This window comes from Elephantulus edwardii, unplaced genomic scaffold (assembly GCF_000299155.1).
Source record: "Elephantulus edwardii isolate Elephantulus edwardi_28Jun2011 unplaced genomic scaffold, EleEdw1.0 scaffold00118, whole genome shotgun sequence".
NCBI lineage: Eukaryota > Metazoa > Chordata > Mammalia > Macroscelidea > Macroscelididae > Elephantulus > Elephantulus edwardii.
The window spans coordinates 4,545,224-4,572,013 of NW_006399868.1; positions in this window are offsets into that span (position 1 = coordinate 4,545,224).

Genomic DNA, 26,790 nt, shown 5'->3' on the forward strand with positions numbered 1-26,790 from the left:
CTTTAATGGCCATTCTCACCACTGTGCCTCCGTGTGAGCTTATGTTATGCTGCTTTTGGGGAAGCTGTGAATTCTCATGCAGGGAATAGTGCTTCACTAAGTTGACTCTCTACTGTAGGAAGCTCTAAGATCCCTGGTAGCAGACTGTGTAGAGTGTTGGATTGGTAACCAGAAGGTCAGCAGTTTGAATCTAGCCGCTACTCCGTGACAGAAAGACTTTCCTGTAAACCCAGCCTTGGAAATCTGATGGGATTGCTAGGAGTTGGACTCAATGCCACTGGTTTAGTTTTAGGTTTGATAGACAAGGCTAGATGGGCACAAATTTCGACTCACTGGTCCATGTGTAGGGACTACTCGTGACCTAGTTTATCAGGGGCTTTACTGCTAACCCCAAGGGGGTTCCTCTCTGGTAGTTCAAAACCACCAGCAATTCTCAGGGAGAAAGATGGCAATCTCCTTCGGTCAGTGCACAGCTGTAGGAAACCAGCTTTGCTCAGTTCAGAGTCAGTTCTTTCTCAACGGCAGAGAGGAGGGGCTATGTGTACATGCTATTTTGCTCGTCAGACTATGTATCTAATGGCAGATTAAGCGGGAGTGGCATCCACTTCCTAAACAACATGCCTCTGGAAACTCTATGAACGTTGATAAATGTCGATAGTTGTAGAGGGGCTTCAGTCCTTCTGTTCATAGGGTGGCTGCGAGTCGTGCTTGACTCGAAGGCAATCAGTAACAACAACAGTAATTCTTGAAAATGCCAGATTGAGTCTGGAACAGTATCCACTTTTACCTTGGTAAAGTATTGTTGTTAATTCTTTTTTTTTTTTTTTGCAATTCACACAGTTTAAAGAATTACTATTTGTTGAACACTTACAGAGTGCTATGTTCTCACTATTAATATCCAGCTTTAGCTGAAGATTGCTCAGGTAACACGTGATAAACCTGATATTCAATCCTAGGTAGTTAAACCCAAGCTCATCTCTTAGCCATCACTTTATGCGGCCTTCAGGGAAATTGAATGAATAACCACACATGGAAGAGTGCTTAGCTAAATATATATAAATTTAAATTTAAAAATTGCTATAGTAGGAAGTTGAAGGGAAATAGCATATATATATATATATATAAATTTTTGTTGTATGTGGTATAGTTTTTAAAATGTTTCTTGAGAACATTTCCTTTAAATTGGATTGATGTAAACCAAGGAAAGAACATTTTTTTGAAGATGCAATTGAAAACAAAACATCACTAGGGTGAATATCTTAGGTTAAGATTTTGACTGAGTCAAATGGCCTGTTTTATTCTTCCCACTCCAAAATCACTGACCTGCCAAATATCTTCAGTTTTCAATTTGCCATTTGAGTCACATGGTGTGTTCCATCCCTGGCTTAAATAATGTAATAATTCATGCTAAATCAGCCTGTTCAATCAGCCATGCTGCAAAATGTTGTTATTGTTGTCATGTACTGTCAGGTTGGAACCGACCCATACCTGACCCTACAATGGGTTCTCAGAGGCAGCACATCCCACGGGAGAAGATTGGCCATCTTATCTTAAAAATAAACTTAACCAAAGTAAATGATAGATGGAGCCTGGCATCTTTTAGCTTCTTAGATTTTGTTTGTTTTGATTTTAATTTTTCCCTCCTCCTTGTACACACATATTCAGGATGGAGGGCTAGTTCTGTAAGATCTATGAAATGTGGAACTACATGACTGACTTCACACAAATATCTACAATTCATTCCCTTCTAAGTTTGTAGTTATTAGGCTAGCTATTCCTCACCTACATCTATTTCTACTTAACTAGGGCCTCAGGTGTTAATTTTGATAATTTTCAGCTTGTCTAAGAAAAATAAACTTGGTCCTTAATTAGATTCACACTGAGTTTGCATCAAAATAAAGGTAGAAATTGTCTCTTTTGCATTCATTAAATTAGGTGTAAGAATGCTGTCAAGTACATTATATCACATTTGTATCAAATTTAATAAATTTGAACAGTGAAGTAAATTAATTTTTGTAAAAAGTTGGAAAGAAAATTCTAAAACTTATTACAAAAGATATACAACATGGTGGCTAAGGATATCATATTCAACTTCCATTTTTATTTTAAAATAAGAGAATGTAAGGAATGGCCAATTGGTTATAATTCTATTAAATTCTACTTTCAGGAAACTCTACAAAATTAAATTAGGAGAACCTCTAAAGGTTTTGTAGTCATATGTAATTATATCCATTTAAGAATTACGGTATACCTAATACAAACCATGATCTTCTCAATTACTTGCTGTTCATCTGAAAATTGGATAATGAATGAGGATGACAGAAGAATTGGTCCCTTTGAGTTGTGATGTTGAAGAAGAGTACCGAATGTCCCATGCACAGCCAAGAAAACAAACAGGTCTGTATTGGAGAAAGAAAAACGAAGGTGCTCTTTTGAGGCAAAGATGGTGAACCTGGTCTCACATACTTTAAACATGCTGTCAGGAGGGGCCCGTCTTTGGAGGACATAAAGCTTGCAAAGTTGAAGGGTCAGTGAAAGAAAAAAAGACCATCAACAAGATAGATCTACCCTGTAATGGTAACAACAGGCTCAAGTATGTCAGAGATGATGAGATGGTCCAGCCTAGGGCAACAGTACAGACCTGTTACTCAGAGGGTCTCTAATGTGTCACAGTCCACTCCACAGCACATAACAACAAAAACAGGCAGCAGCCATGCTTACAGCTCCCAGAAGCTCCCATAACGAGAGTGTCTAAGTGAATGGCAGTCCTTGTGGTAAAAACACAGATGACCAGCAACTCCTGCATACTTTGTGTCTGTAGGTCTTTCCTCAACAACCTGTACAAGTGTTCACTAAACTTTCTTCCCCACCAAAGTCTTGTGTGCCTGTGTTTCTCTATTCTTAGAACACTTGTGGTCTTCTATCTTCATGTAATAAGACTGCTATCTTTCTTTAAAAATTTTCAGTCAAAATGCCACTTCCCCAGGGAGTTTTCCTTATAAAAGAATAAAAGGTAATTAAATGAAATAATGGAAGATAATGAACCAGTTCCGAAGGCTGTCCTGTTAACAAGATTTTACTGTTAACAAGCTGTCCTGTGATTGGACAATTGTTGAGACACCCAGTGTGGAGAACACCATTTCTTGGCCCCAGTTTTCTTTCTGGGTTTTTTTTTTTTTTTTTTATTTCCATGAGCCTCTTTTATTTCAATACTTCTGTATGTTTCAGAACGACACACTCTTGACTATGCTACCAAAGGTTTGTCAGACTTCTGTGAGGATATGTTCTAACTTACTGTTACTGAATACACCACTTAGGTTTCCCACGGCCAGCACCAGCATTGCTTATGATTTCAACTGCTTTATTGCATCTGTAGTGAGATCATGCCTCTCTCAGGCTGCTCCCAGCCAGCGAGTCAGTGGAACATGGATGCCAAGGCAGACACTTCCCTCCAAGACACACAACTCCTCTGACGGGAGTCAGACTCAAGGACCTTGTGGGTCTTTTCAAATTATTTGACAACTAGACTGCGATCTAAGTACACCTTCCTTCCTTCGCCTCTTCTTTACTGAGTGAAGTTTGCACTGTGTCCTAAGAATGTCCCAGCCTCCTCTATCTTCTTGGATATATCTCCCAATAATCTCTTCAACATTTAGTTATATTTTGATATTTGCCTCTTAGAGGAACTACTTATTCCCCTTCTTTTGGTCATTTATATTTGATTTTTTAAAAAACTATTATTCTTCTTATTTTTCTTTTACATTGGCTTGTGTACAAAGTTCATACACACTGTGTTTCACACTATCCTTCACTCACATTGTGTTTCATACAGTCTCATTCATTATGTTTAATAAAACCCTGCCCTTCATTACCCTGCTTTCCAGATCCCAGCTGGATCTTTCACATTCCCTCTACCCCCCTCTCCCTCCACCCACCAAATTGCACAACCCTGTGATTTCCCCCATGCCTGCCCTCACCCCTGTATTCCCACTCCTTCCCCCTTAAGTCCACATATATGTTTTACTAGTTTTCCTTCTGTTTTTACAATAATGGTCCTATTCAATATTTATTCTTATAAGCCTGAGTTAGCTCACTCAGCATAATGCCCTCCAGTCTCTTCCAACTTATTAGAAATTTTCTAAATCATTGCTCCTGGGTGCTGCATAGCATTCCATCATGTGAATGTACCACGATTCCTCAATCCATTTAATTGCGGTTGAATATTTGGGTTGTTTCCACGTTTGTGAGATTGTGAATAATGCTGCAATGAACATTGGTGTACAGATCTCCATTTGTGTCTCATTTCTAATTTTCTTAGGGTATATTCCTAGGAGTGGGATAGCTGGATCATGTGGAATTTCTGCGATCAGCTTTTTGAGGAAACACTAAACTGTCTTCAAGAGTGGTTGTACCATTTTACAATCCCACCAACAGTGTATTAGAGCCCCTATCTCTCCACCTCTAGAGGGACTGCTCTGTTGTTAGGTTCATCAGTCCCACACCGTCCTCTAGTCACTGCCCTCATCCATCTAGAGATAAGTACTCCCCTTTTTAATTGATCCTCTACTAATCATCTAAATGTCCTTCTCCAGGGATTCATCCCTTCTGAAATTTGGGACAGCATTCATTCTTGCATTTAATTAGCATCTAACTCTATTGCCTCTAAGACAAATTTATTCATTGTCTGAAAGTCTGTAGTACATTCCATTTTCCTCACCAACTGGACTTACACATATAACCTTGCCTTTATGTGTGTGAATGATAGCCATGCTTGGTTTATTGAGAATGTATATATGCTTTAAATGGAAAGTGAATTCAAGGGTAAAGTTTCAGCTCTCATACTTTTTAAAAGAGGCTATAAAAATTTTATTCAGATAGTTAAGAATATTTGATTCCACTTTATGTTAAAGTTAAATTTTTTCCCTATCAAAATCATCAACCACAAAAACAAATTGTTGAGAGGAATTCAGAGAGGAGTTCATTGGGATTAACACCCTCCCATCTCAGTCCCATTGCTCTATCATCTTGGGTAAAGTGGAATCTACTCTCATATATTCACAGCTAACAACTACTACATTATTGAGGCCAATCAGAACTCATCTCATCAAGTTCATTACTTGTTTTTCTCAGTCACCACAAGACACCTTAGACTTCTTTACAGCACATACTTTAATCTGTACAGATCACTTCTATCCCAAAATATGTCCTTTTCTTCCATTCATCCTAATCCTAAAGCCTCTCTGTTGATCCCTCTAGAATTTATGGTCCAACATCAATAAAATCTCCATGCTAACTTAAAAGTTACCTTCAACTCACTCTTAAAGTTAATTCCTCCCTCAAGGATGCAGCTGACTTTGCAGGCACTCAGATGGAAACTGTTTGGTCTCTTGTAGTCCTTACAGAACTGGGTCTGGTTTTGAGTGAGTGTTTTCCTTCCTTTTCTCTGCAACTTGCAAACTGTGGTTTCTCTCTCGTCCAAAAACTCACTAGCAATTATTAAAATTCTATTGTTGCTTTGACTGTACACCTCTTATCACTAATACTTGATGTTAAACCAAGATTGTCTCTTTAATTTTCGTCAAACACACCAGAAAACTCTCTATCATTTCCATCTCATGCTCCGCGGAAGGAGGATAAGCAGTAGCTTCCTGTGCGATTAACTGCCTCTGAAAGCCCGCTGGAGGGTCAGCTATGGACGCATTCTGACCTGAGCGCACACAATAACAAGCAGAACATCTACCATGTGTAAAAGGAAAGCTACTTTCTCTCACAATTTCTTAGTTTTTACCTGTGACTCCATGGGATGAAAGATCTTCTTTGCATTTGCTGCTTTGGAAATTCAATGTAGGATCCATACTCTCAAATAGGAATGTATATACCAAAAACTAAGGTTATGTTTTTCTTTGTTTGCACTTATTATCCAAAACAGGGTTTTCTATAGAGTATATTCTCAGATATTTAATTCATGAATGAAATAAATAGAATCAATTGAAAAAAATACTATTTCTCCTTCAAAAATTTTTTAAAAAAATTTCCTCGTTGTCATAGCTGATACTCCATTGGCATTTTAAAAAAAAATCCTCCATTCACTATACAATAAATACAGAAACAACAGTCAGTAAATCAACCTTACTTACTGAGACTGAAGAAGACCAGAAGTGCTTACTGAAGAAGGTCAAAGACTATAGTCTTCCATATGGATTGAAGCTCAGCATTAAGAACATAAAGATTCTCATCACTGAGCCAATTGGCAGCGTCATGATGGATGGAGAAGAGATTGAGGGTGTTAACAGTTACAGACAGCTTGCTTTGCTCCACAATCAACACTTTTGGCACCAGCAGTCAGGAAATCAAAAGGTGAATTGCAGTTGGTAAATCTGCTGTAAGGTACCTTTCCAGAGTACTGAGAAGCAATGATCTCAGTCTAGGGACTAAGGTGTACCTGATTCAATCCATGGCCTTTTCAATGACTTGCTATGCATCAGAGAGCTAGATAATGATGATGGATGATAGGAGAAGAATTGATGCCTTTGAGTTGTGGTGCTGAAGAAGAGTCTTGAACATACCATGGAAACACACACACAAAATAGGTCTGTTTTAGAGAATCTGAATCCAAATTTCTCCTTGGAGGCTAGGATTTTGAAGCTCTATCTCATGTACTTTGAACATGTGGCCAGGAGGGACCAATCCGTGGAGAAGGACATCATACTCAGAGAAGGACGTAGGGACAACACAGGAGAGAAATACTCCGGATGGGATGTACTGATACAGTAACTAGGGCATTGGGGGTAGGTGTGTCTAAGTCAGTGAGACTAGCTCAGGACAGGGCAGGATTCAGAGCTATTATACATAATGTTGTTATGAGTTCCAGGCAACTTGATGATACTTAACAACAGCAACAATAACAAATTAAACTACATGCTACACTAGACAAATTTGTTACAAAAACTTCCAAGTTTTAAAAAAGCTAAGAATTTTGAAGATCAAGATGTGCCTACTACAAGCCATATTGTTTCCAATGATCTCCTTTGCACATAGAAATGGGTAATGAGTAAGAAAAACTAAAGCAGAATTGGTCCATTTTCACGACGGTACTGGTGAACAGTGCTACATATCAGGGACTGCAAGAAAACCAAACAGGTGTCCCTTGGAAAAAGTAGAACCAGAATGTTCCTTAGGTGCAAGGATGATGACACACCACATCCTTTCATTTGGACCTGCTGTCAGGAGGGACCAGAACCTGGAGAAGTACACAATGCTTGATGAATTAGAAAGATGAAGAAAAAGAGGAAGGCTTTGAATAAGACTGTCATGGTGACTACAACAACGACCTCAACTGTAACAACACTCACGACAATGGCACAGGACTGGACGGTATTTCATTCTGTCCTACATAGAGTCACTAGGCAGAACTGACCTGATGGTCCCTAACAATCTAACAACAATCATCTAAACCACTGAATGCGTGAGATGGTCCAGGATAATATGCAAAGTCTGTGTAATAGTGAAAAACCAAACCAAAGCAAACAATCAAACAAAAAGCAACACTGTAAGAACAAGAACTTAGAGCTCTTTCTAAAGGAGAGTGATTTAAGAGAGTTAATAAAATGTTAGAGGTGAAGGAAAAAATATAGGCACAAAGGTGTGTCGTAATCAAAGACAGGAGATTGGATATTGTCAATAATGAGAAAATAAATTACTTTTCCAAAAACAACTCAGAATCACAGTAAAATAAGAAATTAAAATATTCATAGGAACATAGATCAGAAAGTCACTGATGACAAACTGAACACAGCTTCAGTGCCCCAAGGAATGGAGGGAGCAGAAGGCAGTGTTGGGAGCATTGGCTGTGCGGTGACACTGTGGAGGGTATAACAGGAATGGAGCTTTCTTGAATTATGGGTGGAAGTTGGAGCAATAGATGTAGGAATTGTTTGATGAGGGATAAAAAAGAGAGGTTTGAGTCCATTTATAGGCCAAGAGGATGAAGCAGTCAATGAAATGTTGAAGTACGAAAAAGCAATTGACACATGGTGTAGCATTCTGGAAGCAATCATGGTATAAAGGTTTGAAATGGAGGGATTGAAAAGATACCAGAGGATAGAGAGTGAGATTGGGTCTAGTCTGATTAGTAGAAAGAACATGGAAAGATTAATGCAAATTGGCACTTCTTCTGTTTTTTAAATAATGGAAGTAGGTTTTCTTTTGAAATTTATAGGTAGGAGACTTAAGTAGAAAGCATCAGGCAGCAGTGAAAACTTGAAACACTCAAAGGAGCAATGAGAAGCAATCAAATAAAATCACAAATGTACTAGGGCTCTGGTTCAGCATGACTATATAATGTTCTTTAATGATCCCTAATTGTTCACTTGCATGAAGCATAAGGCAGACTTTGACAATTATTGTGAATTGGATTTGTCTTAAGTGTTCTTGTTGTGTGCTGGTGAGTCGACAGTGACTCGTAATGCCTCTGTGAACAATGGATCTGAACCTGCCTGCCTGCGCCATCGCCACCATCTCCAGTATATTTAAGCCCATTGCTACCTTCCCTGTGCCGATCTATCTCATCAAAAATCATCCTCTCTTACATTCTGTTTCCAATGTTTCAAGCAATGATATCCTTCTCCAAGTACTAGCTTCTCCTAACAATACGTCCGAAGTATGTGAAACCAAGTTTCACTGTCTTTATTTCAAGGAGCATTCTGGTTTCATTTTCTCTATAACACACCTACTTGTTCTTTTGGCAGGTTTGGGATATTCAGTACTTTTCTCCAATACCACAACTCAAAGGCATTGATTCTTCTGTTATCGTTTGTCACTGTCCTTCTATCAGATGCATAGCAAGCAATTGAGAAGACCATGGCTTGGAAAATGTGCACCTTGGTGTTTAAGTTGATGTCATTGTTTTTTATTATTCTATTGAGATCCCAACCTAGAAATATTCTCCTAGGTCGTGTAACCCTGGTATATCTACTTGCAGTACAGTACAGAGGTAACTCATGGTTGCTGTGAAGCCAAACACTGTGACACTGATGAGTCAAATGCGAGAATGGTTACCCATGGTGGACAGTATTTGGTGAAGCTTCCAGATTAAAACAAGCTTGGAAGCAGGAGTGGCATTCACTTCCACAATAGCTTGCCTCTGGAAACCCTATGAACCTGGAGAAAGAATGAAAGTTATACAGGAGGTGTCCAGGACTTTTGTTCATAGGGTCACTATGAGTCACCTGCGGCTCGACGGTACGTAACAACAGCAACAACAACAACAACATAGAGGTCCTGATAATCGATTTTCCATATGTGATATATATCTTGATTTCTTGACTGCTGTTACCAACCATGTGGATTGTGTATCCAAGTAAAACAAAACCATTGACAATTTCAATCTTTTCACCATTTATCATAATGTTATCTTTTGGCCCAGTAGTGACAACTTTTGTTTTCTTGATGTTGAAATGAAATCAATATTGAAAGCTGTGGTCCTTGATCTTCAACGAAAAGTGTTTCAAATCATCCTCACTCTTAACAAGAAAGTTTGTATCATCTTCAGAGTAACCGTAACAAAAGGAATTGGCTGTCACAGAAGAATTTCATGAAACAACATGTGAACAAGAGCCTGTGGTGATAAAGGAAGAAGTTCAAGCTACTCTAAAAGAACTGGAAAAAAACAAGGCCCCAGGAATTGACTGCATACATATTGACTGCAATGTCTATATTTCCACAAACAGATGCTGCCTTGGATGTGCTCGCCAAATTGTGCCAAGAAATCTGGAGGACAACCACCTGGCCAACTGAATGGAAGAGATCTCTATTTGTTCCCATTCCAAAGAAAAGTGACCTAACAGTATGGAAATTATTGAACAATATCATTCATATTACATGCAAGCAAGGTTCTGTGGAAAATTATAAAAAAAAAAATGACTGGAACAGCACATCAACAAAGAGCTGCCAGATGTGCAGGCTGGGTTTAGAAGAGACCGTGTTACTAGGGATATTTAACTAATTTTAGATGGATCTTGGCTGAAAGCAGAGAGTACCAGAGGAAAGTCTATTTGTACAAAGTCTATCCATACAAAGGCATTTGACTGTGTGAATCACAACAAATTGTGACTAACTCTAAGAAGAATGGGAATACCAGAACACTTGATTGTGCTTATGTGAATTCTATACTTGGACCAGGAGGCAATCTTCAGAACAGAGCAGGAAAACAACACATGATTCAAAATAGAGAAGGGTGTATGCCAGGGATATGTCATCTATGGAGCACAGATTGTTGATGAGTCTTCCTCCAATCCTGATGCAACATTCTTCTTCATAAAGTCTCACCTCTTGAATGATTTCCTCAGCATACAAATGAAATAGATATGGAGAAAGAATAAAGCTCTGCTCTACAATTTTTTTTTATTTTAAAACATGCAGTGTTCCCTTGTTCTGTTCAGAAAGTGTAATGAAATACAAATTCCAAAATATTAATAGACTTTGGGGGAAATATGTAGATTGGATAATCAAGCATTCAGCCAGTTTGTAGAGGAAGAGAATTTTGCAGGACTTGATGGATAAGAAAAGGCTAAAGAAATGAACAATATGGAGATTTCTTTGCAAGCGAAGACTGTAATCAGTGTGAGTGAAATCATGGGAGGACTGGAAAGGTAGGAAGATAGAGAGAGAGCTATTGGAGTGTGAGCTGTCCTGGGGATTAGTTCCTGATATTGCCATGTTGAAAGAATTGCTTCATATGGAAATGGGTAAGTATTGATAGACTTAAGGATCTGAAGGGCTTTCAAGGCTGCCCAGAATTTTAGATGCACAAAAGGTGTAGAAATATATTGGTTTATTTTTTAGATAAGAAATGTGAAAAGAGAATAACTTTTATGTGGTTCTCTAGATACTTAGTGGTCGAATCAAGATATGGATAAAACATTTGACAAATAACATTAAGCTTTTTATTTGATTGTTTTTAGTATTGTCCTGTGTTGCTTTGTATTGGGGAATATATTGATATTTTTTCTCTTCTTGAATCTAAGCATTGATTACTTGAAGTTGTGAGATCTGTGTGAACAATGTGAATTAGAAAAGGATGATAAGAAATGGAAAATTGCTTTACTTTTGTTCGTGAATTCATCCTATCTTCTCATAGGGAAAATAGTATCCTTTGTTTACATATACACTGAAGAGAGCAGGGTAGTGGTAAGAAAGATTAGAGAATTAAGATTGAATTTATTATTTTATTGTAGCCTTTTCAAGTATAATTCAAAAAAAAGAAACCAGCTGTAGGTTTGCATATCGATGTGCCTGTGCTTTTCCAGCAATGCCGCAACCATTTCCCTTATCTCTGATGGTTCTGTGCAAGGGCACAGTTGGCAAACTGATTCAGTGCTCTCGCGAGAAGTCCCCTGGAGCCACAGTGTTAACAGGCGGTGCTGTGCATATATTTGCACACATTGTTAGTGCTTTGACAACAGGAGTTTTGCTTGCAGAGAACACAGACCAGCTGCCACACCCCACTGAGCTAACTCACACTAGGGGCTTTTAGTTAGCTTTCAAAAAATAAAGAAAATTGCCTCCACATCTCCTAAGGAAGATTATTCATAAGCAAGTGTCAAATGACTGTGACTAATTCTGTAAAATCAATTGTCACTTCAATGGAGTTCAGCACATTTTTGCTTTTTGTCGACAGGAAAGTGCTCTTTGATAGTAATATATAAATAATGTGATGAAGTCTATTGGGTCAGTAATGTATTTTGAAAGATGTAGTTGAATGCTAAGGGAATTGTTAGGTGTTGTTATTGTTCTTGGGTGCCGTTGAGTGTGACTAATAGCAACCCTATGAAAAACGGATCTGAGCCATGTCCTGTCCTGTGCCATCTTCACTCTCCCTGACACACTAGAGCCCATTGCAGCAGTCACTATCTCAATTCACCCACCCACTAGAGGGTCTTTCTTTCCTTTACGAATCCTCCACCCTTCTAAGTATCACGTCCTTTTCCAAGGAATAATCCCAACATGCTTAAAGTACGTGAGGCAAAGCCTCATCATCCTCGCCTCCAATGAGCACTCTGGCCACACTCTCTCCAGGACATCAATATTTGTTCTTTTGACAGTCCATAGCATAATCAGTGCTCCTTTCCAACACTAGCACCCAAAGGTATCAATTCCTTTTCTGTAAGCAGTGCCCAGCTCTCAGATGCATAGCAAGTGGTCAAAAAGACCCTGCCCTGCATCAAATGCAACTTAGTCTTCAAACTGACATCATTATTGCTCAATAATTTTAAGAAGTCTCTAACTGCAGCCTTTCTCAATGCAATATCTCCTGATTCCCTGATTGCTGGTGCCACGGGTGTTAATTGTGGATCCAAACAAGTTGAAGTTGTTGACAGTTTCAATCTGTTCTCCATCCACCATGATGTTGCCTATCAGTCCAGAGGTAGTAATCTTTGTTCTCTTGACATTGAGATGGGCCTGGCATGAAGACGGGTTTGCTATTGGAGTTACAAAATAAATTGGCAGTTTTATGTTTGATGAGAACATTGTTCTAACTGGTCCAGCACTTGTCTGTCATTTTGTTAGACTGAGATAACTTGTGAGTTACTGTGATACAAAAAGCTGAACCACTAGTTTGTCAAATGCCATAAGGATTCCCCATGGTGGACAGGTTTTAGTAGAGCTCTCAGTTTAGGACAGACTAGGAAGTAGGACTGGCCAGCCACTTCTTAAATAAGAGACCTTTGAAAACCCTATGTACAGTAGAGGAATGCAGATACTTATAGTAGTGTAGTGATAGAGCTCAGATTGGAAGTTAGTTGAAATGAGGAAAAACAGTGACAAACATTGCTTAATAATTTGAACATAGATTGTACATAGCTTGAATGTTGGAAAACTGAAAATTATACTGTTAGGTACACACTAGAAATTGATTTTTATTGGTGTTATGTGCCACCAAGTTCATATCTGACTCATAGTAGGGTTTTCAGAAGCTATAAATTGCAGGGGAGAATATTGCCCATCTATCTCTCATGTAACAGCTGGTAGATTCAGACTGTAAGCCTTTAGGTTGGCAGTGCATCTCATTATCACTAGGCTATCAGCACTCCTTATGTATTGATCAGTAAATATTTTAAGTTCAAGCTGTTTGAAAATACAATGGGTGTTATCATGGAGCAAACACGGAAATGAAGTATTATGATTTACAATAAAGCTAATAAATATTTTAAAATAAATTTTATAAAGAATATATAGTGGAAAAAATATAATCTGAGAAGCTAGAGTGTATAGAAATATTTCGACATTAGGATTGCACGAAAACATTAAAAATCTGTATTATACAGATTATACAGATGACACAACCTTGCTTGCAGAACCTGAAGAGGACTTGAAGGAATTACTGAACAAAGTCAAGCACTGCACCTTTCAATGTAAATTATACCTCAACATCAAGAGAAAAATATTCTGAACAGGACTTATAATCAACATCATCATAGATGGGAGAAATATTGAAGGTGTCAAGGATTTTATTTTACTTGAGTCATCAATAGCCTAAGAAGTAGCAGTTGAGAAATCAAACAATGCGTTTTATTGAGCAATTCTGCTATAAGAATTTCTTTAGAGTGTTAAGAGTAAGGATGTAACTTTAAAGATTACATTTATATCTGATGCAAATCATGCTGGTATTCAAGTATTCATATTAATTATTCAATTATTTCCTACACTGGTAAAAATGTAACAATGAATAAGGGAAATCAAAGGAAAAATAGATGTATTTAAATTGCCACATTAGCAAAGAGTAATGGATAACTCATGAACTGCCAAAAGAACAAGAATTCCTGTTGGAAGGAATGCAATCAGAATGCTCTTCAGAGGCAATGATGGTGCCTCACAAAATATGACTCACACGGGGCATTTTATCAGGATGGGCCAATGTGTGGAAAAGGAGATTATGTTTGGCAAAGTAAATGAGCAGTGAAGAGATAGAAGACATTCGACGAGTGGATTCACATAGTGTGTGCACAGAGGACTCATGCATTGTAGAGGTTGTGAGGACAGTTCTGGGCTGTACAGCGTTGTAATCTGTCACACGGAGGGTCGCTCTGAGTCTGTACCAATTCTGTGGCATCTAACCACAATGACAACAATGGTAAAAGTATAGCCTCACATATAATTTTCATCTTCTGAAAGAAAAAAACAATATTACACAGATTTAGATCAAGAAATATACTTCTTGAAATATATTTATGTGGATTTCTTTTATAGTTAATTATTTTAACTTGATTAATAATTTTTGTTTAAGTTATATTACTTCATTGAATAAAGATTGTTCATTCTTCTATTCCGTTATCCTGAATTCATCTATTAGTTCTCTCTGGTTAGTAATAACATCATCAATTCCTTAAGTCTTCTTCATTTTTCTGGTTATTTCAGTCAATGGATGTCTGTTGAATGCATAAATGAATTAGAGATGTGTCTGCAGAAATCTATGAATGAATGAGAAAGTGGTACAAGAGAGATGTTCTGACTCCTGTTTTCTGAAAAGTATAAGCCATACCTGAGGTATAAACTTTCCCCAGTGTTTAGGGAGCACTAGGTTTGTGCTGGGGGTGGTAAAATAAATCTATGAAGAATAATAACAATGGTTGCACAAGGTAAATATTAGAATCAATATCAAGGAACACAAATTTTTTAATTGGCAAATGTTTTGTTGTGTATGTTCTTAGAATGATTGAAAACAAGAAAACAAAATTTCTCATTATGCACTTTCCCTGCTCCAATTAGAAAAGTATAGGGTAGGTGAGAAATAGAACATCAAAGGGAATCTTACCCTCTAAATGACAAAAAAAGAAGAAGATTGATTTCCAAATGAAAAAGCTATCTTATGTTCAATAAATTTTTCAGGAATTATAAGTAAAAATCATGGCAGTTAAAACATTTTCTTAAATAGTAGCATAACATCAAGATCTCTTACAGCTCAGCCTTTATAGAGAAAAGGCTCCAGAATATGAGGCAAGTCAAGGGCCCTTTTGTTTCTAAGGCAGTCACAGAAGAATCAACATGAGAACATCCATTACTCAGGGTTCTTCCCCTTTGCTACTATGTCATTAGTGATGAAGTGAGCTAATATCACTTAATTTTTCTATTTATTGATAAGTTTTTTATTTTAAAGTAAGATTTTCAGAACCCGAGTTTATTAGAATTTAAAATCAATGCTTAAAACAAAGGACATAAGGCCCCAGTTAGCACATTCAGTATACAATTATTTCCAAGTATTGGAGTTGAGTATCTCAGTTATAATGGTGCAATTGCTAAAGGCTTGAGTGCTAACTGCATGGCTGTCAGTTCAATATGTCCAATGACCCTAAAAGAGAAAGACTGGTTCCCATAAGGATTGTTGTTGTTGAGTTGTTGTAGAATTGATTCCTGCTCCTAATGACACTTTACAGCAGAACTACACCCGACCCAGTGCTGCAGTACCCTAACAATCATTGCTGGTTGACTCCGTCCTGACAGCCACTGGGCCAATCAGAAAAGATTACAGCCCCAAACCCTCATGGATTACTCTGCCATATAGGATTGCCATGAGTTAAAATCACAGCAACAACAGCATCGTTCTTATACCATTAATTATCCAAGAATATAAACAAGAATACACAGTTTACCTGTACCATCATACTTTCTTAAAACCAGCCAGGCTCCATATTGAAATTTTGCAACTAGCTTTCTGATCTGCAGAGCACTTTTAAAAAACAAAACTAACCACTATGTAAAGTAAATACTCAATTCCCAAGGCAAACACTTTTAAAAAGAAAAACAGTGGAGACTCTGGAGGGGCATCGAAGCGACCTGTGTGCCTTGGCCCAGGAGTCACGCCCTTGTCCCTGGAGGAAGGGAAATCATTTGTGCCAGCAGAGAGGATGGGAGGAAAGCCCCCATGAGGCAGCTGAGTGTGACTTTGAAAGTGGCTCTCTGCTCTTGCTAGCCCCAAGGAGACTTCTCAGCACACGTGAAGCAGCAAGAGAGGGAAGCAATTTCACTTATGTGCTTGTGGAACTGATGAGAAGGTGAAGACTTTCATTAAAACCATTTCAGCTTCAAGTTCCTGCAATTTGGTAGCATTCTGCTCACTGTCTTTAAATCTTAGCCCCCTTTTCACACAGAAAATTTGCACAGGGGCATCATTTGAGGATGTCTTTGGATAGGCTTTGGTGGCATAGTGTGTTATGTGTTGGACTGCTGAGTGAAAGGTTAGTGGTTCAAATCCACCAGTTACTCTGCATAAGAAAGATGGGCAGTCTCCTCACAGCCTAGGAAACCAGATGGAGGGTCATTATGAGTCCGAGCTGAAAATAGTGGTTTGATTTTTGTGAAGCCAAAGACATCTGTGTGAAGGGCTCACCCGTTTTCTGCTTATCTTATTTGGAAATTGGGAAGAAGGTGGTGAGTTCTTTGGGCACTCATCTCCTAGGACACCAGGCTAAGCACCTTCCCACTGAGTTAAAAGGGTGGTAGTTCAAACTCACCCAAGGAGGTCTTAAAAAAGCAGGCCTGGCCATCTACTTCTGAGTGATCGGAGGAGCCCTGGAAGGCCCTCGGCAGCATGGTTCACTCTGACACTCTTAGGGCCGCCCTGAGATCCCAAGCCAGTCAGCTTGATGGCAGCTAACATCAGGAACAAAAGCTCTGAAAAATGAGCCGTGTTTGCCTTTATGTCCATGTATGTGTGTGTGTATTTTCCATTTACTTGAAGCCTTGGCTTAATAAAATGTATGCCTAAAACTATGTTTTGTGCTCATGTCTTGGGCAGATGTGATAATAATCTTAACTGTTCATTAATAGTCCAAGATGAGCTATCTGACCATCGGTTTACTGTAGATAATAAAATTGACTAGATATTGATGAGGTAATAGGATTGCAGTGGAGACCGTGAGGGTAGTGTGGCATTGGCCAATGTTTCGGTGAATGCCCAGAGTCCGAGTGGTCCGTGGCACCTAACAACCACCACAAAAAATACTGCAATAGGAGTAGCATCAGAACGTATCTTAATGAAGGGAGACAACGAAAATCAAGATCAGAGGAAAGATCGTTCTAGGAGTCAATGTTTACTATACCTCCACTTGCCAGTCTTTTTTTTTTTAAAAAAAATATAAATATTGGTTTGCATATAAAATTTGTACACATTGTGAGTCATCCGTGTACATTGTATTTCCCGCCTAGGGTCTCCCAGGGCTGTGATCTTTCAGAAGCATATTGTTCAACTTATTATCCAAGATGCCTCTGTGTGAGTTTGAACCATCACCCTTTTAATTCAGTAAATAAATGCTTAACCTGGTGTCCTAGAATCTGAATGCCACATGAACAGGCCCTCAACTCACCACTTTACTCCAGATTTCCAGTCAAAGGTTTTAAATTTTCCAGTCAAGTCTTTAAGAACAGAATCCAAACCCACAGTCAGCAAGTCATTTCCAATTCATGGGGACCCTCCACTGAGTTTCCAATGCTAGAAATAGTAACAAGAGGAGGCTCCCCATCCTTTTTCTAGAAGCAACTCATGGATACCAAGTGCCAATGTTTTGGTTAGTGAGACAATTGACATCATAATACCCTACCAGAGTTCCTTATAATAATGAAAGATATAAATAGAAAAGAAGATATGCAAAATGCATGGTTCAGGAGACGCGCCAATGTAGGGCTTTGGTGTCTAAAAGGAGACTAGTTTATGTCTCCCTGAAGGCAGTATTTCTTCTCATCCATCAGGAAACTTTCAAACAGGAAACAATGCAGCCACTTGGTGGGTTTGGCCATCCATTTCTCTTGTAAGCTTTTCCTCAGCTATACTTGCATCCTTGCTCAGTGGGACAGCTCTCCAGTCTGGCTCACTGAGTCACAGGTGTTGTTTCTATCACTGTCAGAAGTTTCCTCAGGCTGGGACAGTGTGCTGTGCTTTGTCCGTACATATATCCCTTGTCTGACTTTTTCTGTCAGGTAACCTTGCCCAAGACTCTATGCTTTAAGGGTTTTTTTTTTTTACTAATCCAATTCCCCCTGAGAATTACCTGGTGGGCCCTCTAACCAATTAGACTTATGTTGGGGAAACAGGACCCTGTAAAAATTAGCTCTAGAGCGGGCTATAAACTGACCAGTCACTTGCAAACACTTGATGTGTATACTAATGGTCCCAACAATTGCAAGTTTGCACCTGATTGCATTCTGGAAGAAATACAAACCCACAGCTAGAAAAGCCATAAACAAAGGACCACTGATCCACCACAGTACTGCGAAGAACACTTTATAGACCAAAGCAGAGCAGAATGAAGAACACTTTACAGACCAGAGCAGAGCTAGATGTGGTATGCATTTATTCATTAATCACAAACCCTTTACAATTATAGTATGTAGAAAATATGACAAAATATTAAATATGTAACATAAATAAATGTACATAAAATAGAAAGCAGCAAGTATACAGAAAAAATTCATTTACATTAAATAATTTTCAGTGTTTGTACAAACAAGTAAACTAGAAATTCTTTAAGATTTTCCTCTTTCTTGTTGGTATGGCATTTTTGCAAGATGGATTTCTGCATACACACACTTACTCACCCGCTCGTGGGCTGCCTGAGGTGAGCTCTCCTCTCACAGACAAGAGCTGTTTTACGGGTCACTGGCATTTCCCTTGTGGTTTTGTCCGGGGTGCTCAGGTCGTATAGCTCCACCAGCTGTGTTTGACTTTCAATTTCCCATAAAAGATTCTTATGAGTTGTTTATGAGTTGTTATGAGGTTTGCTTGGAGAACAAAGAATTTTCCTCAGTGGAGAGTATAACAACAAGTGGAGGCTTCTTGGAAAGAATTGCCATCCATTTGGGAGCAGGAAATGCCCAAAGAATTCATTTAAGGATAGAGTCACTGAGAGGAAAAGGTCTGGAGGAGGGTTATTTTTAGGTTCCAAATTTGGCTTCTCAGAACCAGCACCCTGGAGCTTAATACTAAATTACTTATCCAGCATTCTGTCTGAGGTCTATTGTCCTATATCTCTCTCTTTAATATTCCTCTTCTATGGTAGGTGCACCAGGAGAGAGTAATAATGCTGAGAATACCAGTATGATGCTTCCAGAGGGTCTGGCCGGCTCTCCAGCATGTCTGTGGCCTGTACACCCCAACAAGCCACCATCAGGATTCCTACATTCACATTTTCTGCAATGACATCTCAGTCTCATTCTTTGGGGTTTCGTGTCTTCTACATTCTTTCCTTAGTAGTTTGCCTTGAAACTTAGTAGTAATTCTTGAAACAGTAATTACTCCTTAAAGCTGTAGTGTTTTCTTTACACCTTTTTAGTTATTAGCTTGTACTTAATTATTTTTATTAAATTTTCTTCATTCTAGTGACTGGCCTGACATATAAGGCTAGGTTGAACTGAATCTACTGACATGAATGTTTCACTTTGACTTCAAGTTTTAATATTGGGGTCTTCACCTCCCTTACCTTCACTTGGGTGTTATTTTAAACCATGATTCACAAGCCATAAAGCAGAACAATTGTATCTGATTCTCCAGGGAATAATGCCTGGATATTAATATGCTTTTTAAAAAAATTCCCCTGATGAATTCCAATATGTAGCCAAGTTAAGGGTTACACAGTTTGGTGGTTAGAGGAAGGGGTTGAAGGAATTGGAAAGGATCCGATGGAGACCTGAAAAGACAGGGTAATGATAAGCAAGGTGACTGATTTTATAAAACATAATACATGAGAAAGATTGTGTGAAACACAATGTGAACAAAGAATACTGAATGTACAAAACTTTGTAAGCAAACCAATATAAAATAAAACTTAAAGAAAAGAACCTAATGGGAGAGACATTAGGACCTTCTGATTGACTTGTTACCAGCTGCAGATGTGTATTCTCTCTACGAATTCTGTTTTCTGTTAACTGTCAGCATCTTCCTCCACATTTTTGGATACTTTGTAGCAGAGTATAGAACCTTTCTCACACCATCTATAACTCTGATGACACTTTTCATGTCTCCTCTTTGGGGTTGATACATTTTTCATGCAAGAAGCAAGAAAGGAGCTAAGGAATTGATAGGAAATTCTGGGAAGTGTCCCCTGCCTCTCCATCCACAGGCTTCACCCCCATCCCAGGAAGTTATCTTTATAGAGAACAGCAGATTCTTCATCCTTTGACTTGAGGTTGGTTTGAGTGGAAAGAGCTCTTAATCAGGTGGAGGGTGAAGGAGGAAACATCGTTCTCCAGTCCTTTCCCACCAGCTGGATGTGAGTTCATTGTTTCCTTTTGCCTCTGGGCCTGTGGAGGAGAACCCACGGTCTCCGGATTCTGGTGGCTGCTCCTTGTACTTGAGTCACAGACACTGAGAAGGTCTTCTGATTGTTGCCCCCCCACTCCCTGCCTTTCTAAACCCTGTGTTTGAGCAGACCATCTGCTTCTGACTGATGCCCGCGCATCTCAGTCGGGATGTCCTTCCATGCACAGTTCTTTGTTGCAGGGTGTTCCGTTGTGATGTAGCAAAAGTGACCTGTAGATTGTAGAGCTGCTTTCTCGTCAGGCTCTTCCGTGTGTGTCTATAGTGGATGAGAATGTTGCTTCAGCCCTTGGTACCATGTCCTCCTCCTGTCAGTGTTCTAGGTGTTGCTGCTTCAGATCAAGGTTGCTGTCTCGCTTCACCTCTGTGCAGGCAGCAGGAGTGGCACTGGGGTGATGGTGGTGGTTCTTGTTACTGTGTGCCATCGTGGTATAACAGACTCAGAGCTGACCTTGCAGGAGGTTTTCAGAGGCTGTAAATCACACGGGACGAGATTGTTCATCTTTCCCTTGAGAAGCAGCTGGTGGATTTGAACTATGTGTCTTTGAGTTGGCAGTGCATCTCTTCCACCCAGTAGGCCACCGGAGATCCCTGATGTGGTGAGAGGGTAGTGACGGGAATGGGATAGGTTTGTATCCTGTTGGTGACTTCCCTGTTGCTTCTAATTTTTTACAATGAGAATTGTTATTGTTGTTATGTGTGATGGAGTTGACGGCAACTCAGTGACCCTGTGCACAGTGGCTCTGAATCGTGCCTTATCTTGAGCAAATCTCACCATTTTCACCACATCTACCACCATAACCCCAGTTACGTCATCAATCCATCTCATCCAGGGTCATCTTCTTCTGTGTTGTCCCTCCACCCTTCCAAGCACTTCCAAGGACTGGTGCTTCCTGGCAACATGCCCAAAATATGTGAGACAGAGCTTCAAAGTTCTTGCCTCCAATGATCAAAATAGTTACTTTTAAATGATGGGAAAATCAAGTGACTCCTTTATTTCTTCTAGGAAGTTAATGCATCACATTCATAACACCAGTCATTTGTGTTGGGAATGGTGTGCTTCTCTATTGACACTGTTGCCATCTACCCAGTAAAGTTACTATTGACATGAAAAGTGTCATCAGATATCTAGATTGTGTGAAAAAGGCTCTACATGTTGCTAAAAAGTAACCAGAAAAGTGGAGGTAGATGCACACAGTTAATAGAAAACATAATTCTCACAGAGAATACGTATCTACAGCTGGTATTGACACTGTTACTATCTATCTGATAGTGTGTTATGTATTAGGCTGCTTAAAGAAAGACCAGCCATTTAAATCCAACAGTGGCTCCCTCAAGAAAGATGGAAAGTCTCCTTCCATGAAGATATAAAACTTTGGAAATGCATTGGAGGGTTTCTGTGATCTGGAGTCAACTCAGTAATTGTGTTTGGGTTTTGGATATTATCTAAGCACTCATGCAATTAGATTCTTTAACATTCTAGAAAGGTGTTCAGAAAAATGAGGTCTTCATAACCCCCACAACCATATTATAATTACTTAATGCACCTCTTTTTCTTTTTTATTGGTTAAATCTTTGAAAGTACACCTACATTTTACGTAGATAAAATGCATGAATATAAAATACATTAATATTTATGTATAGAAAATGACCTAAAGTTATTGGAAGAAAACCATTAGCTGGCCTTCAAAATCTCCTTCATGTCAGACTACTTTCTTATATTTTAAAAACTTATATTCTAAAAGTTTTAGTATAGGATGTCTATAATTATGTGATTACAACATTTTGTTTCCAATTAAGGTTCTGTAGGTTTGTATTTTTTTATTAAGACAGTGATTATTTCCCCCAAAGAATCATGTTACAGGTACACTTAAATCATAAAAGCCAGTATGTGATTAAACATGCATGTACACACACACACACACACACACAAACACACACAGAGGGAGGGGGGATTTGTGTAGATTATTGCTTTGTAGGAAAAGCCATTAATTTAGCCAATTATATACATATCAGAAAATACTTTTTTTTGGAAGAAAATACTTTAAGTCAGTGTTCAAGATTAAACATTTATTCTGATTTTCTATGAGTGTCACTTACACCTGAATGCATTTAAATACAGATAAAAGGAGACAGCCTTCCGCCAAGCAAGTCCTGGGAGCAGAGGGTAATGGCAGGATTTGTGCATGGGCTGTTTTTCAGTAGGTTTGATCAAATAGTATTAATGTGAATTGAACTCTGAATTTCCAGCCGAAGTCTGGATAGTCCTTTATTCAATTCCCCTGTTACCTGAAATCACTGAGTTTAACACGCCTCCAGTTCTAATCCATTAAAGCTAACAACTTTCAGAGCCATTAGCGATAACAACCTCCTCCTTCACAGTTTCTCATAGTAAACCCCTGTCAAGGATTTCTACCAAAAGTAGACCAAGGGAAAATAAACAGATTCAACTCTTTAATACATTGACAGAGGTGACGAGAACAGAGTCTGTAGTCAAAGCTGATGAACATTATTATTGGGCTGAAAAAGTCCAGCAGAATTCCACGCAGGATCTTGAAATGATAATTTTCTACTTTAGGATGAAACGATTCCTTGAGTTGGCAACAGGGTTAATAATGTCAACCCTTCTCTCAGAGTCAGATGGACAGAAAGCCAAGTGTTAGGACTATGGCACAGGAGCAAGGTGGAGCGGGAGATCCTGGCACTGCAGGAGAACATTCAATGTGAACAGCAGTAACACGGAGGTTGTCAAAGGTGCACAAGGTGTACCCAGGTGCACCACAGATAAAAGACCGGGGAATATTCTTTCAAAACATCCACCACTGAAAACACTAGGAAGCACAGTTCTACTCTGAAATAAGTCAGAATCTTCTGGAGGACAATTAAGTTGGTTTGCTTTTGGTGTTTGATGAGAAAAGGTGGGCAGTTGTTTCTTCCTGGAATTTATTTGGTTTTTTACTTAATTTTCTAATTTCCCCCTTTCCATCCTTCCATGGTCATAAGTTCACAGATCACCCACCGTGGATAAATTTCAGTAGAACTTCTGGACTAAGACCAGGAAGAGGACCTGGTGGTTTACCTGTAGTAATTATTTTGAGGCAAATCTTGGATATTCTTTATCAAGTCACACCAGAGCAAAAGGAACAGTGAACAAAAACAAAGAGTGGAAAACCTGAGAATCAGAAAGATAAGTCACAGAGAGGATTATTGTTATTTTGGGGTGTATCTGCACAGTAAAGTGAAAACCACATCCACATAGTCTCATTGTAGACAAAGCAGACTTTTTTTGTTGGGTGTTTTTAATTGGCTCCTGATGCATATCACATGGGGAACTGCCTCCCAGAGTTTCCTAGGCTTTCATTTTTACAGAAGCAGATTCCCAAGTCTTTCCCCCAGGGAGCCGTTGGGTGGTTGAAACCTTTAACAGCCACGAGTTTGACTGCACTCCTAGAGTGTAGGACCAAAAGTTGTGTTCCACGCAGAAATTCTTAGAGAAATGCTTGCGACAGCCCACACCTCCTAAAGTCTTGTCCTTGTGCAGTGTTGTATTCTGAGCTGCGTTTATTATATCACTCTTGTCTTTCTCCCAACCACAGACATGTACCTGGACTTTGCTGTTTTCACATTCCTTCAATGTGAGTAATTGCAGGTGTCATTTTGTTCTGTGTAGCGTTCCTTTAAACTGTATTTTTAAATAATTTTAGAGTCACAGGAAAGTTAGATTTTATATATTTTTTTTTTCACTGACCTTCTCCTGTGTTAACAATGCATGAGAGCTTTGCACAATTATTGGAACAATGGATGGTGATACAGTGCTATTAACTCATCTACAAACCTCATTTGAATTTTGCTAATTACCTACTCTCAGTATAGGGAAGTCCAGTGCGCAGCAAGTAAATTGCCTGTTTGGATGATAGTGGAAGGGGAGCTGGAGCTGTGATTTGGTGGGTCTGATCTGTTTCTCAAGATTTAACTTTTCCCTTCACGAACAGATTGAAAAAGGAGAAAGGGAGCTGCTTCTGTCCTTTCTGACTTGTCCCTACCTTTAAGCCGTGTGCTTTGAACAGTCTTCAGTGTATGCAAGCATGTATACCTTGTCTTCAATTTGTCCATGTTTGGTTTTAGCAGGGAACCTTGGTCTGCATTTTCCTAGTTGGTTGATTTAGATCAGACTGTGGCCCCTTCTCTGTCTTCTCTTTGTTTCTCTTCTAAGAGAGCGCACACGGAAGGGCCTTGGCTTCCACCTGCAAGGCAGGGAGACAGCGCACTCTCCGAGACACCTGGGAAGAAGGACCTGGTGATCTTTTCCTGGAAAACAAGCTGCGGATAGTCCTGGACAGCACAGTTCCGTCCTGACTCATGTGGAGTTTCCATGCGGAAGAGTCCAGCTGACTTAACAGCGGTTAGTCTCTCTCTTCCCATTTTGCTCCATATACTGTCATTTAAGAAAAGACAACTTGATGTGATACAGAGATGGGTGTGAGCTTGCGAGAGCACAAGAAATAGCCCATTTCATGTTACATTGATTTTCTACTACTTTACACTATTTTTTTTACAATCATGTGTTTTGTTTTTTAATTGTTTTATTAATTTTAGTGAAAGTTTACATAGACTTAATGTTTCCAGTCATTAACTGTTGTACTTTTCTCCCTGCCTAATTTTTTATTTTTAATATATTACATATATTCTTTTAATAGTTTTAACTGTGGATTTAGTAAGCTTTCTCTTTTATACTATAGTTATTCAAACTACACATTTTATTACACTTTTTAATTTTGCAGACTAGAACTAGACCCTCCTTTATCCAGAGAGCAGAAGACTAGACGGTGCTCCACTCCATTAACTCTATCAATTAGGATCACAGTACAAAGTCCTGGGCAGAAAGAGAGGAGAGAAATGTCGAACTAAGTTTAAAAATATAGAAAACAATTCTAGACTTTTACCTGTTTTACAGCGAACCATTGAAACTAAGGTCCTTAAACAACTTTCAAATCTGGAATTCAGTGCACCTCCTGTGATCAGCCAAGTGGAATACAGGCATAGAAAGTGAGTAATGCCAGTGTAAGAGTGTGCCCCTCAGCGTATTGACACCAAAGGGGAGCATTAATCTAAAAAAAAAACAAACAAAAACCACAAACACAGAGGCAGGAAAGTGCATGGAAAAGTGTTGTTATCATGAGAGGATTGCATGGAGCAAAGTCTGTATACTTTAAATGGAACATTAATATGTTAACTTTCACATAAACTGAATATATCTATGTCTATATCTACACTATCTACCTACCTACATATGTGGATGGCTTAGTTTTTATGTAGATTAATTGTCCTTTTTAGTGCTTTAAACTATTTTTAATTACCCAAGAGTTTCTTATAGGATTTTTTTTTTCTCGTTATAAGTCAAAAGACAAAATCACAAATGGAAAATACAGTGAGGAACACTGTGGTCCAGTACTCAATCTGTGGGCTCTGTGTAGTCCTTGAAATGCTATAGGATCTGAATTTAATGAGAGGCTAATCTTCCTAAATATGAAATTTCATAGAATCATGCCATTTTCTCAAAACTTTCACACTACATTGATCCTAATTAAATATTTTCAGCATACTCATCACACAATTTTTGGGGATAACATTTAGAAGTATGGGCAAATACAACAAACATCAGGCCAAAGTTAAAAATTAATAAGTGAATTAATTACTAGTGAAAATGAAAAGATTGATTTTATTCTCGGTAAGTTACATAGCAAGGAGAGCTAACTCTTAATTGTCAGAAGTGCAAAGGTGTATTAATTTTTTTCTTTTTGATTATTCTTTCTGTTTAATCGGATACTTTCCATTCAGCCTTCTTTAATGCAAATGACACTTGGCTCATGGCAAATAATAACTGAAGGAAGTTAAAGCTACACTAGAAAAACTTCAACTCACAAATGCCGACATACTTAGAATTTTATTTTTTAGTTTATTTTTTAAGATTATCCAGGCTGACCAACGAGAACTAGAGACCCTATTATTTTTACAACTGTGTAGTATTGTGTTTGTACAAAGGTTCCAAAATCAGATTCTAAACAATCTTGTGTATATTATAACTATGGATGTTGGGATTAACCACTCATCTGGTGATATGACTAATTTACACACTGGCATCATTAATTTTCAAATCAAGTCTACTGCATTATGAGGTTGAGATAAACCTAAGGAACTTGAGATCTTACCACACATGGCTTTAAGCTGATAAACAAGTCATGTTGATGGTGGCACAGTCTGTCAAGCACCCAGAGGTTGGCAAGGAGCTCAATATCCTCATTGTCAAATATCTGGCATGACAGGATAAAAAAGACCCCAAGGGCTTTCTCTAAGTCCATCATGAAATATTCCAATCTTAACCATTTTATAGATTTCTTTTGTTCCTGGGATTACTAACCAGGTTTTTTCAAATAAAAATCATTCCATTTAAGTTCTCTATATGGGATTTCCTCTACCTGTCTCCT